Source organism: Protopterus annectens, chromosome 3.part1 (genome assembly GCF_019279795.1).
Source record: "Protopterus annectens isolate FY-2018-M chromosome 3.part1, PAN1.0, whole genome shotgun sequence".
In the NCBI taxonomy this organism is placed as follows: Eukaryota; Metazoa; Chordata; order Ceratodontiformes; family Protopteridae; genus Protopterus; species Protopterus annectens.
In genome coordinates this window covers 1,564,834,012-1,564,853,316 of record NC_056732.1, presented here as the reverse complement: position 1 = coordinate 1,564,853,316, position 19,305 = coordinate 1,564,834,012, and positions in this window count along the sequence as shown.

Below are 19,305 nucleotides of genomic sequence, written 5' to 3'. Positions count from 1 at the left end.
TTTGTGTGTGTTTTGAAGAACAGAAGTGGAAAATGTAAATGTGTGCAGATATATTCTGTGCTTGTGATTGTAAACATAAATGTTATGGAATTTGAATCTAGATAAATAGGCTTTTAGAAGTGTATACATACACACTCAGATTTCTAGTTCAGTTAATGGTGTGGTGTGTACCTTGTAGGATGTTGTTTTAAATTTGCTTGTTCATACTAGAACAATGTATTGACTGGTTTTAGTCATGTGTCTTAAGAGGATATTTAAACAAAGAGCTGTTTTTAAAATACATGTATTAGACATCTGAAGAAGTGGGGTTACCCACAAAAGCGCTTATGTCGAATAAAGATTTTTATACTGGATTCTACAGCCGTCTCCATGTCCTGGTGTTTTCCTTTTTATTCTGGATCTGTTGTGCAAGATAAGTGAGTTCTAAAGCTTTGGTGGCAGTTTTGTGTTTTTGCTTCTTACTCATGATTATAAACTGTTTATTTCTATAATGGATAAAAGAAAGGCAAAATTGATGCCAAAATTGATAGATATGAATCAGTGTCATTTTGTGGAAGAGAGGCAAACATTTTACAACAATAACAGAACATTGATGACCCAGAGGGAAACAGAATGTAAGAACAAGTCACTGTTGTTGGTGGGTCTTGATCCAGATAAAACATGTGACAGAGTAAACTGGGACTTTATGAGCAGGGCAATGGAAGCATTTGCATTTCCTGATAAAACTGTAAAGTTGATTAGGAGGATATATGATTGGAGGCAAAAATGAAAGTAGGTGGTTTTCTCTTTGATAATTTCTGCTTGAGCAAAGGAACTAGGCAGGGTGTCCTCTTTCCCCTTTGTTATTTGCATTATATTTAGAATCACTGGCAAAGAAAATAAGGGAAATAGAAATTCTATGATATAATTGGTATGGTAGTCAAGAAAAGCTGGCTGTATTTGTATACTTTGGATCAACAGTTCAGTGTTATGGTGAGAGTAGGAAAGAGATGAAGAAAAGAGTGTAGGCAGGGTGGAGTGGGTGGAGAAGTGTGTCTGAAGTGATTTGTGACAGATGGGTACCAGTAAGTGTGAAAAAGAAGGACTACAAGATGGTAGTGAGACCAGCTATTTCATATGGGCTGGAGCCAGTGGCAATGACAAAAAGAAAGGAGTCAGAGCTGGAGGTGGCAGAGTTAAAGATGTTAAGATTTGCATTGGGTGTGATGAGGATGGACAGAATTAGAAATAAGTATATTAGAGGGTCAGCTCAGGTTGGACAGTTTGGGGACAAAGCCAGAGAGGCGAGATTGCATTGGTTTGGACATGTGCTGAGGAGGGATACTGGGTATATTGGGAGAAGGGTGCTAAGAATGGAGCTGCCAGGTAAGAGGAAAAGAGAAAGACCTAAGATAAGGTTTATGGATGTGGTGACAGAGGACATGCAAGTGGTTGGTATGACAGAGCAAGATGCAGAAGACTGGGGAAAAATAGAAATAGATGATCCGCTGTGGTGACCCCTAATGGGAGCAGCCGAAAGAAAAAGAAGTATGGATTAAAAAATGATTATATTGTGGCAGCTAAGGATATGTGGGAAGAGACTAAACAAAAGATAATACAAAAATTGAGAAACTGGAAGCACATACCTCTCAACCTCTTAGAGCAATAAATATGGAGAAAGCCATAAATAAAAGTGGAACAAAGGCCAAAAAATAGGGACATTTTTTAAAGATTGCTCTTACAAACCTAGAACGTTGATGGAATAACATGTTTTGCATTACATATTTTTTCTGAAGGATATGAAGTCTGAAACTCAAATGTCTGTCATTATTTTCTAAATTCAATATTTAATGATTGGCCACTAATTTGCCAGAAAACCACAATTTTATGAAAAACAGACCAAAAACATGAGGCAAAATCTAGACATTCTGCAAAAATCTGTACAGTTGAGAAGTAATGATGGTTATATGGATATGAATAGTAAGATACAAGCAGTTAAAAATGTTTTAGTCCCTTTAGTCTTACACATAGGTCAGGCATATTTTTATTAACCAAGGGAGAAGTTATGAGTAGCAATTAATAAAGAGCTGAAAGATTTTATCTGGGAGGGGAAGATGGCAATAGCTGATTCTTCCAATGGAACAAGGCAGGTTGGGATTTCCCAGTTTGAAGGGGTATTTCAGTGCTACGCAGTTCAGGCTCCTATACATAGCACAGGCAGAAACCTATGATTCAAAGTAGAAAGAGATAATGATGAAACAGGAGGGAGCTCAAGAAACAAGGAGAGACTTGAATTTTGGATGCAGACTTTTAAGGAGAATAGTAATCATCATACAGAATATTATATTCATAAAGTAGCAGAAAGTATTCTTAGAACTAAACCAACACGGCAACGGGGATAGAAGATTCTGCTAACAGGGATGACTGCAATTAGGGATACAGACAATAGGAAAGAGGGGGATGGAATTTATTAGAGAAAACTGTCAAAGGAACCAAGGTATTCAGAGCAAATAACTAGACAGGGAAAGGTAACAAAATGGGAAGACACCAAGAATTTATTTGGACTGCAGGTTAAAGATTGCCTTCCCTATCAAAGACTGATATCAGAGTATAGGCATATAGAAAGAAATAGGGGGAGTCCTAAACGAACAACCAGCACTATTAGATTTTTAGTAGAACCTAGAAAAGAAGCTGCTGTTAAAAATGGAATAATTAGTAGAGCATATAAAATATTACATGATAACAATAAGAATCAATCAGAGGAGGTTAGAAAGGATTCACAGAGAAACAATGGGGACAAATGTGTATGTCTCTCAAATATGCAGCGAAATCTAGAAGATTTAGGATTTTTGCTTGGAAATGTTTACATAGATATTTTTATACCCAATGTAGATTCCAGAGAATTTTTCCTCAAGTAGACAGCAAATGCTGGAGGTGTGACTGGGAAGAAAGAGGTAATTGGGAACATATTTTCTGGGAATATAATGAGTTGGCAGACTTTAAAGATTCCCTACAGTCTACTCTGCCAGAGATACTGGGTGAGCAAATTGGTGTAACTAGGGAAATGATTTTTCTGAGCTATGATACAGAATTGGAATTGCCTAGACATAGTGAGGCCTTGTTGAGTCTAATTATGGCGGCTGCCAAAAAAAGCAATTACTAGAAAATGGAAATCAACATCTAAAACAACTGTACTAGAAGTAGTGAATATAATAACAGATATAAAACAACTGGAACTGAGATTTTTAGCAAAGGGTAAAAGCAAATTACATAGGAAAATGGGAATTGTGGGAACAATACATACAGGTGAGGAATGAAGTGTAAAAGAAGGCAGGATATGAATGAGCTATGTAATATCTGACTGACAATGATTGGGTAGATTATATGTGATGTATAATGTTTGCAGGTAGAATTATGTCAATATTGTTTGTGATGTAAAATTCTTGCAACTAGGATTGTGTCAATATGGTTTGTTATTTGCATACGTGTAGGATTGCCTATGTCATAAGTGATAATTTAATAAAGATGTTTCTTGTTTAAAAAAAAAATTTTTAGACATGAAAAAGTGACAGCTACCTCTTTATGATTGCTATAACTAAATTCATGCTCAAGCTACTTCCATAAACATTTAGAAAGTGAGCCATTAGTTTTGTATTCAAAATCCATTCTTCATACTATTGAAATGCCCAGACAGCAAGCATGTTTGCAATGTTTTGGAAATGAGCTGGCACTGCATTACATGCATTCATCAGGAAATGCCTGCTAATCCCAGGTTAAGTGTAGCACATTATTAAAACTCCTCTGTTTCATTTTTGTGTCAGTGCTTTCGACAGGCAAACTCACTGTGTTAACACATCATACTATAAGAGTAGATTATGGCACTTAAAATAGAGATCACCCCATAAATTATTCTGAATGACTCAATATCATACTAAAGAATGGTGGGAAACATTGTTTTTACATCCATAACATGCGTCCAGTATCCGGCCAACTGTATCCAAAACGACATCAATGGATACCATTAGTGGGAGAGTTCACATTCTCTAAATGAGAAGTGCAGATAGTGCTTTGATCTGGAGTAATCCCTAATGAAGAGTCACCTGAAAATGTATTATGAGCTCAGTAAAACTACCTAGTAAATCTGAAATAAAACTAATGCCTAAGAATTAAATATTGCCAGCAACTTTTCTGATAACTATTAATTTTATTTTCTGCTGACTGTGTGGTCCAGCTGGATTCACCAATTAATTCCCTTTCTAATGGAGACCACTAGTAGATGTTGAAAACAATGTATAATATTGATAACACACAATCAGAAAAAATCCATAGTATGAACTACAGCTATAAAGGCAGATAACCAAACATAATGTATATATAAGAGAGAACGTGCTTGGAATGAGAGCAGGTTAATTATCCTGCAGAAAACTCAAACAAATTGCAGTTCTGCCATAAAACACTGAATCACAAAACCCAGAACATGGTGAAATCTAACACCCACAATTCGGAAGAGTAAAAAGTGAAGCATAATTTTTTTTCAGGGGTCTTTCCCCCCACCCCCATACTTATATATACAAATTCTATGGTCACATCAACTAAAAGAAGGGAGAAATCTCCCAAAAGAAGGGAATTAAAGCCAGAACACTCTTAGAAATCACTATGTCAATGATTTCCTATGTGAAATAGTGATCGGAATTGTGTTCCTTAGCATCTTGTGGTTTGGGCTATGGATCTTAGTGGAATTTCACCTTGTCTACTTGTAGTGATACCACAAACTACACATACAGCCAAACAAATATATGCATCTATACTATAACTGAAACAAAACCTAGTATGTTCTGCAGAGCTTTGTTAAAGCGTCTTCTGCTTGTATTTACTAGGCGTCTGGAAAAGGTCAAATGACATCATGTTGGATGCATGCACTGCACCAAACAAAGTAAACAGCATCCAATTACCCATGCATGCTGATGGCAGCATTATGAGCAGAAATGTATAATGCCAGTAACTCATGTACATACTGAAAAAAATGGTAGCAAATGCCTATGGAGTCAAATGGCTTATGTTATTTGTTGCCAACAGTGCTCTATCACATAGTCAGTCAACCTATTTGAGAAAGAACCATAGTGTTCTAATCACTAATTAACTAGGTCACTACTTCAGTGACCAGGAAGATAATAATACTCATTTGTTAACCAGGTAGGCCCACTGTGCATTCAGTTCCTTTTCATGAGCAATGTCTGGTCAAGCGATCTGATCAAAGTCACATAGTTAACAAATGAGAGTTCAGGTATTAAACTGTGAACCAGAGGAACTGTGGTCAAAACCTTAATCCTCTGTACCAATTGCCCCAATTTAGTGAGTATGTGTATTTAGATTGTGTGTGAATAAATACAATGGCACAAAATGGTCATCTGATGATTCTTAGAAGAGGGAGTCAAGATGTTGAAAATTTAATAATTAGATGAGTGAATCCTGAATGAGTACACAATAAGAACTCAGTCTGGGTCACATTTGTTGCACGTATAGATGTTTCCATAATACTGTAAATTATATAGCTGTTTTTCTGATGATTGTGATTAAAACACAAACACCAGTCATGCAGGATGACTGCAGAAAGCCACCAAGTCGCATCAGTAAAGTACAGTTGTATAATTTGAAGTTACCCTACCAGTAGATGTATGAATGATCACTGCTGTAGGAGCCTTTGCTCTATGGGTTATAGCCTTCCAAGGATATAATGGTCTGCCAGCTTCCAAAGCTTCAGGACACCTTCCATGCACCCAAACTGTCAAACAGCTCGAGCCTAGCAGACTTAAAGACAAGTTTGGGTGCAAATCCTTTCAGAGGTTTTCTGACAGCAGAGAGAGCCCTGAAAGCACACACAATGCTAGGAACAACAAAAAATAAATGTCTATACCCTGACATAAAAAAACACACCAAAAAGCAATGGGGATTGGGAGAGGGAGTGGCTACTGCTGCAATGATCATTCAAATGTCTACTGTTATTGTAAGTTCAGCATACACAATTGCACTATACTCTACATATTGATCACTGTTGCAATGGCCTTAGCTATATGGGTAGATTACCACTGATAACTATATTTGGGAGGTACAAGGAGAAGGGTCTGGGAGTCCTGTAGAATGTCCTAGCAAAGCTTGATGTACATCTAGAGAGAGAATCAAGCTTATACTGCTTTATAAAAGTATGTATTTTTCCCATCCTTATTAGATAGAGAAAGATTTGAATTAACTAAGTGCTTAGTAGCAGTGGACTCAACTAAGACTATATCTCCTGGGTTAGTTTTGGGAATAGTGTATAAATATTTAAACGACTGAAGATCTTTATACATCCTATCTGCTTTTTTTAGGGACAGCTGTCTATCAGGAAAATCGGAGGCAGTAAGACACATATCCTTTAAAGCAGACAAGATAGGAGGAATGGGTTTAGGTTATGGAAAATCCTTCTGTAACAACTCATAGTATTTTCTGAGGGACTGAGAAACCTCAGTACTCTCTCACTGAAAAAACTGGGACATTCTAGAAATAGTCTCAGAGAAAGAAAAATCCCAGATAATCAGAAATTGAGATATCCTCTGAGTTTCAATCAGAAATCTGAGGAGAAACTCTGAATCCATCCCAACATCTTCTTGTTCAGATTCCGAATACTGAATCTCTTCAGGAAAACAGAAGTCCCTCTTTCTTTTAACAGAAAATACTTCACAAGAAGGATCAATAGCCTGAATTAAACCCTGAGCCAGTCCCAGCAAACTACTTCTGTCCAAAGAAATTTGAGGAGGGGTAGACACATGCTTGGTTTTCTGTTTTTTTTTGACAGGAATAATGGGACCAACAGTGTTAATAACGGCAGCAGTTGCCACCCCAGGGATGGGCACAGCATTCTGACCAGCAGAGAAACCTCCCCTGTTCTCTCTCCCAGGATTGACAAGAGTGGCTCTTCTTTGCCCACTGAGGAGACTCCAAAAGTCAGGGGACTTGGCTAAACCCTGGGCTATAGTGGCTGTAAGTGCTACACCAGGGGATCTGGGGTAAAAGATAAGTGGCTTGAGATACAAAAAACAGACACAGCAGAGTCACCTACCTGCACCTGAGGTAAATTGCTAGCCTTCTGTGGTGGCAAAGGTTGTTTCCTTAACTTTTTTCTTTCTGTAGCTTGTAAAAAGGACCAACCATGGGCCTGTTAGTCTTTTCCATGGTCAAGCAAAAAATGGCGCCTCTTTCCCAGGGAATACAAGTAGCAAATGCCAATAAAGCTAACAGTCCACAAAAATACTTTTTTGAAAGAAAAAACAAAGTAAAAAGCACTTTAAAATACTATGGCAGCCCCACAATGGAAAAATAAACACAATTTCCCAACAGAAAATATGTTTTCAGTTAGTTTACATTACTTGCAAACTAACAGGAAGAAACAAGTGATCCATTTAAAAAAAATTACAGTCTCAAGACAGCTTTAAATAACTTTCCTGATGAAGAAAGAAATAAAGCATTAACAATATTTAAGAAAATGGAAGTTTTTCCCCAAAGGGAAATTATCTGCACAACAAAGAAAAGCACAAGCCAATTGTTGATCTTCAAAAGCCTCACAGGAGGGTATTCTTCAGCGCCAGTAAAGCTCTTAAGGGCTTTGTGTCTTTTAGTTAATTTAGCTCAAGCTGTTTGACTGTTCCAACACATGGAAAGTGCCCTGAAGCTTTGGAAACTGGGCAGCCATTATAGCCTTGGTAGGATATAACCCCTATAGCTAAAGCTACTGCAGCAGTGATCAATATGAAGAACACGCTTACAACCATTCAGAATGATTCTATTGAGGAAAAGCTTAACAAACTACTGGTATTAGAAAACAGAATTTGAAAGCAGCATCTCAGCTGGAATGCACTACCATGAGTTTATTTTATCTTTAATTTGTAAACCAGGATAGAGCACTGATCCTGATGGACCATTTTCAAGCTCATCCTGCAATACAGCACAGACAGCTTCTGTTCTCGTTAGTTACAACAAAAGGCTTACAAACATTTAGCTTAAACACAAAGTTAAGTGAGCATTGTTATCTCTCTTATTTATTTATTTATTTATTTTGCATTTGTTTACCTGGAAAGTCTGACTGGGCATAGGCTCATTTTCAGAGGAAGCCCAAGGAGAAAAGCTCCAGAGACAATAGCAAAATTACGCTGGCACAAAATTACAAAAGTTTAATACATAAACCAAGTAAGGTACAAAATTACATAAGTACAGTGCTTACAAAAATTTGATACATAGCCAAATAAAGTACATTATGGATAGTATAATATTAACAATAATGGATAGAGCACACTTTTATATATACATTAGATAATATAATTCTCACAAAAGTTTATGTAGGACAGGGATGAGACAGGAGAGGAAAGCAAAATAGAGAGGAGAGCAGAAGGGGGATAGGTGGAAGATATAAAACAGTGGCATGTATATAGGGAAGAAAGAACAGAAGGTAGTAAGCAATTTAGTATAGAATTGCTGATAGTTAAAGAGTATGGGTTAAGAAAAGATAAGATTTTGGGTTAGGTTAAGGACAGTATTAGGGTGGTTATGCCAGTTAGGATGATAGAAAACAGAAACTGAACTAGGATGGGTGGATTGTGATTCATTACTGAGACTAAACAGAAATTCCTTACGATTCCAAGAGCAGGATAAGTTATTTCTTACACTTATTTCATTGAATTGCACTTCTGTTGTTGTTGTATCTTTCAGCTTTTCCCGGTTAGGGGTCGCCACAGCGGAACTCCGGTCCGCTAATGATTGGCAGCAGATTTTTACATACCGAGTTGCCAGCCCTGACACACAACCTTCAAAGAAGGTACACCCATTCACGAATGTCTCCACACAGAAAACGCTTTAGCTGAGAATCGAACAGGACAACGTCTTACTGTGAGGTGACAACGCTACCGCAGCACCACCACCGCAGTTCAAATGTGTCTTTCGGCTTTTCCCGGTTAGGGGTCGCCACAGCGGAACTCCAGTCCGCTAATGAATGGCAGTAGATTTTTATGTGCCGAGTTGCTGGCCCTGACGCACAACCTTCAACAAAGGTACGCCCATTCACGCATGTCTCCACACAGAAGACGTTCTAGCTGAGAATCGAACAGGACAACGTCTTACTGTGAACGCTTTATAATTGTGCTATACAGTTAATCTACTACATTTTGCAGTGTTGCAAAGCTTTTTTTTACTGTTTCACTGCATTTATGTTCTGTTTTATACTGTTTTAACTGTATTTTTCATTGCTAGATACTGTTTCATTACTCTAATTGCATGTTTACTGAATTACTATAATTGCATTTTTATTTAATTACTAAACTGTAAACTGTTTTTTCATACTGAGACTTGTATTTTCTCTTTGTGAGTGCTCTTTCTATGCATTTATCGTGAGGTTTCTGTGTTCTGCTCAGGTGGCATAATCTTGATAGAGGCCTGCTGTTGTCCAGGCCTGGTAGTTTTGTTTGTTGCGTTTCCTGTGTTTCTGGCAGCCATTTTCTGCTGATAGTCTGTTGTCTTCATTATTATTGAGAGTAACAGGGTTTTCTGACCTTCTGTAGCATGAGTGGTTGGATAATAGCAGGGTCTACTAGGACTGAGTGGTAATTCGATCCCCTTGACTCTGCCATCCTGTCTGGTAAATAAACTCTGTGTCTGTAAAAGGCTGTGCTTGTACTTACCAGGATGTGAACTGTGATTCATTACTGAGACTAAACAGAAATTCCTTCAGATTCCAAGAGCAGTATGTTATTTCTTCCACTTATTTCATTGAATTGCACTTATATAACACTTATAATTGTGCTATGCAGTTAATCTACTACATTTTGCACTGTTATAAAGCTTTTTTTACTGTTTCACTGCATTTATGTACTGTTTTATACTGTTTTAACTGTAGTTTTCATTGCTAGATACTGCTTCGTTACCCTAATTGCATGTTTACTGAATTAGTTAACTGTAAACTGCTTTTTCATACTGAGAGTTGTATTTTCTGTTTGTGAATGCTCTATCCATGCTTTTCTGTGCATTTTTGATTTTTTGAGGTTTCTGTGTTCTAGTCAGGTATCATATAACTGATTTGTTTGCAGTTAAAAGCATTCTCTAGAGTCTCCTTGCTCATTTATCTATTTAAAACTTTCATTTAGTGGCTAATAATAGTTTCCCACCCCACCCCCATTGTTGTCTTGTTCTTATACTTGGTGGTTTTGCAGTCGACCAAAAAACAAAAGCCAGCAACTGTGAGCTGTGTAACTAATTTAATTAGTAAAAATAACAAACAAGAAATAACAGACCGGTTTCGGCTATGGCATTAACCTAGCCTTCATCAGTGTTGGTTTACAAAAGCATCTTGAAGTTCTTATATACATTTACAAATAATTAATCATGAGATTTCATTGGTGAGCCCATGAATATTCATGAATGTTTCAGATCATAAATATTCCTTAAGACCAGGCTGGAACAGTCCACCTAATTTCACAATCCATTTTTTTCTCTTTTGCATTTAATTTACTATGCCATCCAGATTTGTTGGATCTGTCACCTACTATTTTATCAATAATGGTAAAATGAAATGTTGCTGTGGTATGTTTTAGAGTGTGTTTATAAAGGGCATTGCTTATTCTTTTACATTTAACATCACTGAGGAGTTCAGAAATGCGTAATCTGAGGGTTCTAGATGTCTGTCCTATGAAAAATGCATGGCAGCTACAGGAAGCCATATATATATGATCCAATATGTGCTGCAGTTTGCAAAAAACTTGATATCAAATATGTTTCCACAATTACTACTAGAAAATTGTTTAGTTTTCACCAAATTTACAATGGCTGCAGTGGCCAAATGGCATACAGCCAACTAACTTGTCTCCAGAAATGGAAGTTTGGATCATATTGTGATTGATGGAATCATGCTGATGTTTGTAATGGCTGAAATAAGATCCAAGATTTTTCCCTTTCCTGAATGAGAACCTGCAGGTGTCAGATAAATGTTGTGACAAAAAATTGTCAGCTAAGAGAATGTTCCAATGTTGTCTGATGGCATCAATGACTCTGTTGGTATTCCTACCATATGTGGTAATGAACCGTAAAGTGTTATTTATGTGTTGTGATTTTTGTTTGTATTTGAGAAGGTCCTCTCTATCTAAATTTGCATCATAATTGCTTGCCGTGTGTACATAACCCATGCTGTAACCTCTTTCTTGAAACCTATGAGACAAATCTTTGCGAAAGAATTCAAAGGTATGTTCGTCTGAACAAATACATCTCATCCTAGTAAATTGAGACTTGGGGATATTTTTAGTGATATGGGCTGGATGAAAGCTGGATGCGTGGAGTAGGGTGTTATATTCTGGGTATTTTCTAAATACTTCAGTACAAAGAGTGTTGTCATCATTCCTGGTTATCAATACATCCAAATATGTGATTTTGTATGAGTGATAATTGATGGTAAATTGTAGGCCCCACTTATTGTCATTGAGATACTCCACAAATTCCATCAAGTATTCAACATCAGACCTCCACACCATCCAGCAATCATCCAGATATCTACACCATATATCAATTTCCCCCAAGTAAATGTTGTGTGTAACATCATAGATAATTTGTTCTTCTATGTATGCCATATATACATCTGCATATATGGGAGCAAACGATGCACCCATTGCAGTACCCCATATTTGGAGATAACATTGTTGACCATAGAAGAAAACATTTTTGGTGAGAACGTGTTCAGTCAAACATATGAGGAAAGTGTTTGTATAGCTCAGATTTTTGTAACCAGTATTCAATGGCATCAAATCCGGCCCAATGTGGTATATTGGTATATAATGCACAAACATCTAATGTGCATAGCAACCAATGATCCTCAATTTACATTTCATTTATAATCCCTAAGAATTCTGTGGTGTCTTGAATTCTGGATCTTACCCATCTCAATAATGGTTTTAGATGTTTAGTTAGAAATTCTGATAAAGGTTCGGTTAAGGAGCTATTGCCTGCCACAATTGGTCGACCCGGGAGATTCTGGAGATCTTTATGAATCTTTGGCAGAAAATAGATATATTGACTGTTTGGATCTGACAATGTAAGATAATTTTTAGTGTTTTGTGTGATGATGCCATTTTCTACTGCTGAATCCAAAAATACATCAATTTGATGTTTGAACATAGATGATGGATCAAGAGGCATTTTAGTGCAGTATCTGGCATCATCCAATTGTCTCCGAGCTTCATCATCATATTGTGCCCAATTCATGACAACCCCAGCACCACCTTTGTCCAGAAAATAATTAAAAACTTCTTGTTGTTGGAGAGTTCGTGTAGAGTTGACATATCAGACTTTGAGAGATTATTAGACCTGGGGTGAGTCATACTCGATGTAAAATGTAAATCTTTGAGAACACTGTTTTGAAAAAGAGTCACACAGGGATGCATTTGTGGGACAAAGGTGGATTTGTGGTATTTAAATGTATCAACAATTAAACCATCAGAGATATTATCATGAAAATACAGTTTTAAATTGAGCAATCTACAAAATGCTATCACATCTTGTGCAAATGTGTCTTGTGGAACGAAAAAACCCGGTATAAAAGAGAGACCTTTATTCAACAAAGTGGTTTGTGAGTCAGATAATGTTACATCAGAAATGTTTAATACATCTGTACCAGGACCAATATTTATTTGTTCGTCAAAAGTTCCATTAGACCCTCCAAACTTTTTATTTTTCCAATGTTTTCTGCCTCCCCTCTTGTAAGGCCTAAAGGGACCGTACTGTTGTTACATTTGGGGGTGGGAGAGTCTGGGGTCTGATGTGTGCCAAATCTGTACCAGAAAAAGAATCTCCTCCAGATGAATCAGTGTATGTATTTCATTTTCTAAGAATGGACTTGGGACGTTTGCGTTTGGGGGTGGTATTGGTTTTGTGATAGCTACCTTCAAACCAGACATGTCTGGTATGTTGGAAAGGATTTCCTTTATCGTAGTCAGTTTGATCCCTTTGAAATTTTTTGAGTTTTCTATCTTTAAGCTGTTGTTCAAAGGTTAATAAATCTGAACTGAGTTTGGACAACTGGGTAGAATAAAATACTGATTGCTTTCATCACATAGTTTACTAACATTGGTGATTTCCCGATCAATGATCCGCTCATAGTATCCGGATAGTGTTTCCACAAATCTCATGTAACAATTTTGTTGTATTATCGAACATTCACTGGTTAATTGCTCATCCAATTCAGTGACTAATGGCTGAATTTTGACTCTAAGCCCTCTAGGGGTTATCCCTTTGGCCATATACGCTTTAAATAGTTTAAGGTGCCATACATTAGATCTTAATGTTTTCATGTTTCTGTTCAATTGTTGAAATAACCTATCACAATGGGTTTGTGGGTTTTCAGTAGTATTCAAACTGTTGTCATTAGGCCGTTCACCTATCCCAAAAATACCCAAATCTTCTTTATCAGAAGAAAGCCCGGCCAAGATCCGATTCAAATCCATTATAATAAATTGGTAATAGATGAAAAAACAGGATTGGGATATAAAAATGGAGTCTTTTTATGAAAAAACAGGCTCAACTTTAGCTAAAAAGCAATATAAGGTATAAAACCTTGACAAATTGAATAAAGAATGGTATTACCCAAAGTCCAAAGACTAATTACACATGTATACAAGTCAAAATCAGACTTGAGTTGTAAGAAATGAATGTAAAAAAGGTAAATGCAGTACCACGTCCTGATGGTCGAACAAATTCCACCTGGGAACTGAGCAATAGTGGTCACTGTAACAAACAAATTATTAAATCAATCACAAATTGGTCAAAACAAATGTTTTGATCAATGTGAAATCCTGGTGTCTCTGTGCCTAGAAAGGCCCTAACACAAGTTCACATAAATGAACCTTGTCATCTGGCCTTGACTGTGATATTTAAATATGTACTGAAACCATTCAAATGGATGAAAAGAACCATGCCACGTCCAAATCCACTTATGATTAAATACAAAATCCTGGACAATAATGGTCACTGCAAATCAATTAAATCTCAACTGCTATTAACAAATTGCAATGGGTTATGAAAAATGTATAAAGCCAAAATTTGTCCTGATAAACATGTGTAAATATGTGGTAAAAAAATGGTATCAAGAAACTACAGTTGAGTCCGTGAGAAACCCAATTTGTCTGGTTTGAAATGGAGTCCTATAATACTGGACTGTATCCTGGAAGGGTAAAAAGGGAAAAAAAAAGGAAGGGGGGAGAAATAAAAATTATTATATATACCCCACTGTTGGTGAGGCCAACTGATGAAAATAAGCCTAATGCAATGTATTTGGTACCAAAGTGGTACTGTATTAAATTATTATATACTGTGTAAGAGTCCTGGTATAAATTCAAAAAGCTGAGATATGATATTCATTTAGGAGACTCAATACACCGGACCAGATTCCAAAAATTGTACAAAACAATCTTGAACTGTTATCAATATTAGTTGTTAAATACACATTGTAATACATTAATTCCCAACATAACCCATATATAAATCCCGAACATATGGCTAAATGAATATCCAAAGTATTATTATTAATGGAAAATTATTAATATTGAACCAAAAAAATCCAATGAATATTGTCCTTAAAGAGAATGTCCAAAAGTTGCCTGAATATGTTGCAGGCCCAATAGGAAATGGCGCCTAAATATATCTTGAATGATAAAGCAAAAAATTGCTGCTCAGTTGTTATAAAACGACCTTTGTCTAGATGATTAACAGATATCCAATAGTCCGGATGAATGTGCTGCAGTTGTATCAACAAAAACACACTTTAACATACCCATTATTGTCCAATCGAATTTGTAAAGACAGTCATTACCCCTTGATGTTCTTTAATTATGAAAATTTCCACTCGAGCAAGCTCTCACATAACACAGCTTTCTGTATATTCCAGCCACATGGCCCTACAATACTAAGTAATCTGTGTCCCCAAAACTGTAGCAAAAACCATGTGCATATGTACTGTAGTCCCAAAATACACAGCAGGAAGACCAATGAGTTCTTTGTAATTGAATGGTTTGGCAGATTTACTATTAAGTTCCAAGTCCATAGAAGATACTAAGTTCTTAATGTGTCACGAAAAACAGCCCCATAACAATGTGAAGGACACAAGCGAAAAAAGGAGTTATCTTGAGCGCCTGAAAAATGGCCGACAGTTCAATTAACTATGTGAGATTGTTTTCCCAAAATGGTTATAGTGTTTATAAAGCTATTTCCACCCCTTTCGGATCATCAAGGGTCAATATGCTTATATAAATGCAGAGTTTCACTCAAGCATACTCACAGCTGTATTTTAATGAAACAGCATCTTCCCATTGCACTAGAAATGTGGTGTTATCCAACCCGGAACATACTGCCAAAATATAACTGCACTGATAAACCTTCAATGTAATCCAAATATAAGGATTTTGCAAAAAAAACTTGGCATGGTGTATTACCCGCTGTAGTTTGTAGAAGCATGAGTTGAAAAAGGCCCCGTTACACTCCAAATTCAACGACTGACGAAAGAATTCTCCAAACAGAATAAAATTGTAAGCCACAGTCAACAAATGTGCAGAAAGTCCCTTAATGTTGAAAGGCACATAATCCTGTCCAGCCAAAGGTAGAAAAATAGCATAAATAACAGCTCAGTAAATACGGTGAATCTGGTACAGATTCTACCAACACAACAGACCACAGACGACCAGCAGGAAAGAAGTGTGCACGCAAAAAGAATTCCCCTGCACGGAAGTGATTGCACAGCTCAATATAACATTGTAGACCAAAAAACAAAAGCCAGTAACTGTGAGCTGTGTAATTAATTTAATTGGTAAAAATAAAAAAACAACAAGAAATAACAGACTGGTTTTGGCTATGGCATTAAACTAGCCTTCATCAGTGTTAGTTTACAAAAGCATCTTGAAGTTCTTATATACATTTACAAATAATTAATCATGAGATTTCATTGGTGAGCTCATGAATATTCATGAATGTTTCAGATCATAAATATTCATTAAGACCAGGCTGGAACAGTCCACCTAATTTCACAATCCATTTTTTCTCTTTTACATTTAATTTACTATGCCATCCAGATTTGTTGGATCTGTCACCTACTATTTTATCAATAATGGTAAATTGAAATGTTGCTGTGGTATGTTTTAGTGTGTGTTTATAAAGGGCATTGCTCATTCTTTTACATTTAACATCACTAAGGTGTTCAGAAATGCGTATTCTGAGGGGTCTAGATGTCTGTCCTATGTAAAATGCATGGCAGCTACAGGAAGCCATATATATGATCCAATCTGTGCTGCAGTTTGCAAAAAACTTGATATCAAATATGTTTCCACAATTACTACTAGAAAATTGTTTAGTTTTCAACACATGTTTACAATGGCTGCAGTGGCCACATGGCATACAGCCAACTAACTTGTCTCCAGAAATGGAAGTATGGATCATATTACACTTATTTCATTGAATTGCACTTCTGTGATGCTTTATAATTGTGTTATACAGTTAATCTACTAAATTTTGCACTGTTACAAAGCTTTTTTTTACTGTTTCACTGCATTTATGTTCTGTTTTATACTGTTTTAACTGTATTTTTCATTGCTAGATACTGTTTCATTACTCTAATTGCATGTTTACTGAATTACTATAATTGCATTTTTATTTAATTACTAAACTGTAAACTGTTTTTTCATACTGAGACTTGTATTTTCTCTTTGTGAGTGCTCTTTCTATGCATTTATCGTGAGGTTTCTGTGTTCTGCTCAGGTGTTATAATCTTGATAGAGGCCTGCTGTTGTCCAGGCCTGGTAGTTTTGTTTGCTGAGTTTCCTGTGTTTATGGCAGCCATTTTCTGCTGATAGTCTGTTGTCTTCATTATTATTGAGAGTAACAGGCTTTTCTGACCTTCTGTAGCATGAGTGATTGGATAATAGCAGAGTCTAGTACAACTGAGTGGTAATTCGATCCTCTTGACTCTGCCATCCTGTCTGGTAAATAAACCCTGTGTCTGTAAAAGACTGCGCTTGTATTTACCAGGCTGTGGATTGTGATTCATTACTGAGACTAAACAGAAATTCCTTAAGATTCCAAGAGCAGTATGTTATTTCTTCCACTTATTTCATTGAATTGCACTTCTATAACGCTTATTAATTGTGCTATGCAGTTAATCTACTACATTTTGCACTGTTATAAAGCTTTTTTTTACTGTTTCACTGCATTTATGTACTGTTTTATACTGTTTTAACTGTAGTTTTCATTGCTAGATACTGCTTCATTACCCTAATTGCATGTTTACTGAATTACTTAACTGTAAACTGCTTTTTCATACTGAGAGTTGTATTTTCTGTTTGTGAGTGCTCTATCCATGCTTTTCTGTGCATTTTTGATTTTTTAAGGTTTCTGTGTTCTAGTCAGGTATCATATAACTGATTTGTTTGCAGTTAAAAATATTCTCTAGAGTCACCTTGCTCGTTTATCTATATAAAACTTTCATTTAGTGGCTAATAATAGTTTCCCACCCCACCCCCACTGTTGTCTTGTTCTTATACTTGGTGGTTTTGCAGTTGCCCACTCATACTGTATATTTGATCTAGGACACTCTTCACAGTCTAGTGTCATTAGTTCATTCTACCTAACAGAGAGAGAACATTTGTGAAGGCCAACCCACTTAGATTCTTATGTTCCAGCTTTCTCCTTTTCCACTTTACTAAAAAAATTAATTAATTAATTGATTAATTAAAATTCTAAGCTTGTTTCCCTCCTTTCCTGTAACGAGTCTAGTCCAGATACAGATCTGATGTATATTTATATTCATAAAGGATGCGCACACCTCCAGACTGGTAGCCCAACATAACATATCAGAGATTCTTGAGGTGCAGCTAACATTGGGCAAGGCAGCGATTCAGGTCGTAGCCTGCTGTAGTTCCCCAACCATGTCCCAAGAGTTGCACTCTACGTTCCTACGCACCCTGGAGAATATTAGGTTCCAACGTAACATTCTCTTACTAGGTGACTTCAAGTACCCCCTCCATTAACTGGGTAAACTACTTATGTACCAATACACTTGCCCAACATTTCCTGGAGTTCATTAATTCCAATGCCCTGGACCAGCTCGTTCTTACCCCCACTAGAGGTAGCAACATCCTTGACCTGGTCATTACTAACATGGGCGACCGTTGCTCTACACCAATAGTCAGCTCCTCCCTGGTTAGATCTGACCACAAACTAATCACTTTGTAAATCCACATCTCTCCTACCTCCCCCAGCAAAGGTAACCACCATGAAAAACTTCTCCAAAGCTAACTTTGGGATCCTAAAAATAGAGGTGGCTAACTTCACGGCACCCATGCAAATGGAGAATAGTTGTGTGACTGCAGAATCATACACCAATGCATTGTACGAACAAGTACACAAATACATGGATCTTGCCATACCCAATAGAACCAAGACACTCTCCTCCAAAAAAAGGAAGCCAATCTGGTGGTCCCCTGACATAAACAAACTCTACAACAGAAGGAGGAAACTGATGCGGAATAAGGTGAAGTCCCAAGACTGGAAAAACTCCCATATCTGCCTCAACAAAAAGTTGAGATCCCTCATGAAATCTTCTAAAGCTAGGTATGAAAACAGAATTGCAGCAGATGGTAAGACAACCACAAGGCCTTCTACAGTTATGTAAAGAATCTCCACGGCAATACCCAGATTTGCTCTGAGCTACTGCACAATGGTACCTCCTATACCGAGCCAACAAATATTGCCAGTATACTGGCCGACAGATTCAGTGCCAACTTTACCCCCCCCCCCAAAGGACCAATCACAATACCAGTAGATTGCCAGGCACCCAGTATTACTGCTGCACAGGTTAAAACAGCATGGTCTAAAGCCAAGAATACAGCTTTTATGGGACCTGACAATATCCCTGGTTGTGTTCTACATGAACTACAGAGTGAACTGGCACCTCACCTGTCCCTGCCGAATGGTGCACTGCTGCAGTTATCCCTCTCCACAAAAGAGGACTACAGACCCCGGGAATTATCGCCCAATTAGCCTGACGAGTTTGATATGCAAAGCTATGGAAAGCATCATCATTGACCTAATAAACAAGGATATAAGGAATCTCCAAACTCTGACTCCCACACAGTTTGGTTTTGTGAAGAGTTGATCATGCCTGTTCAACTTCTTTGAGTCAGTCACCAGAGCTGTGGATGAAGGCAAGGTGGTTCATACAGCCTATCTTGATCTGGCCAAGGCTTTTGATACCGTTGCCCAGTCAGGAATCATAGAAAA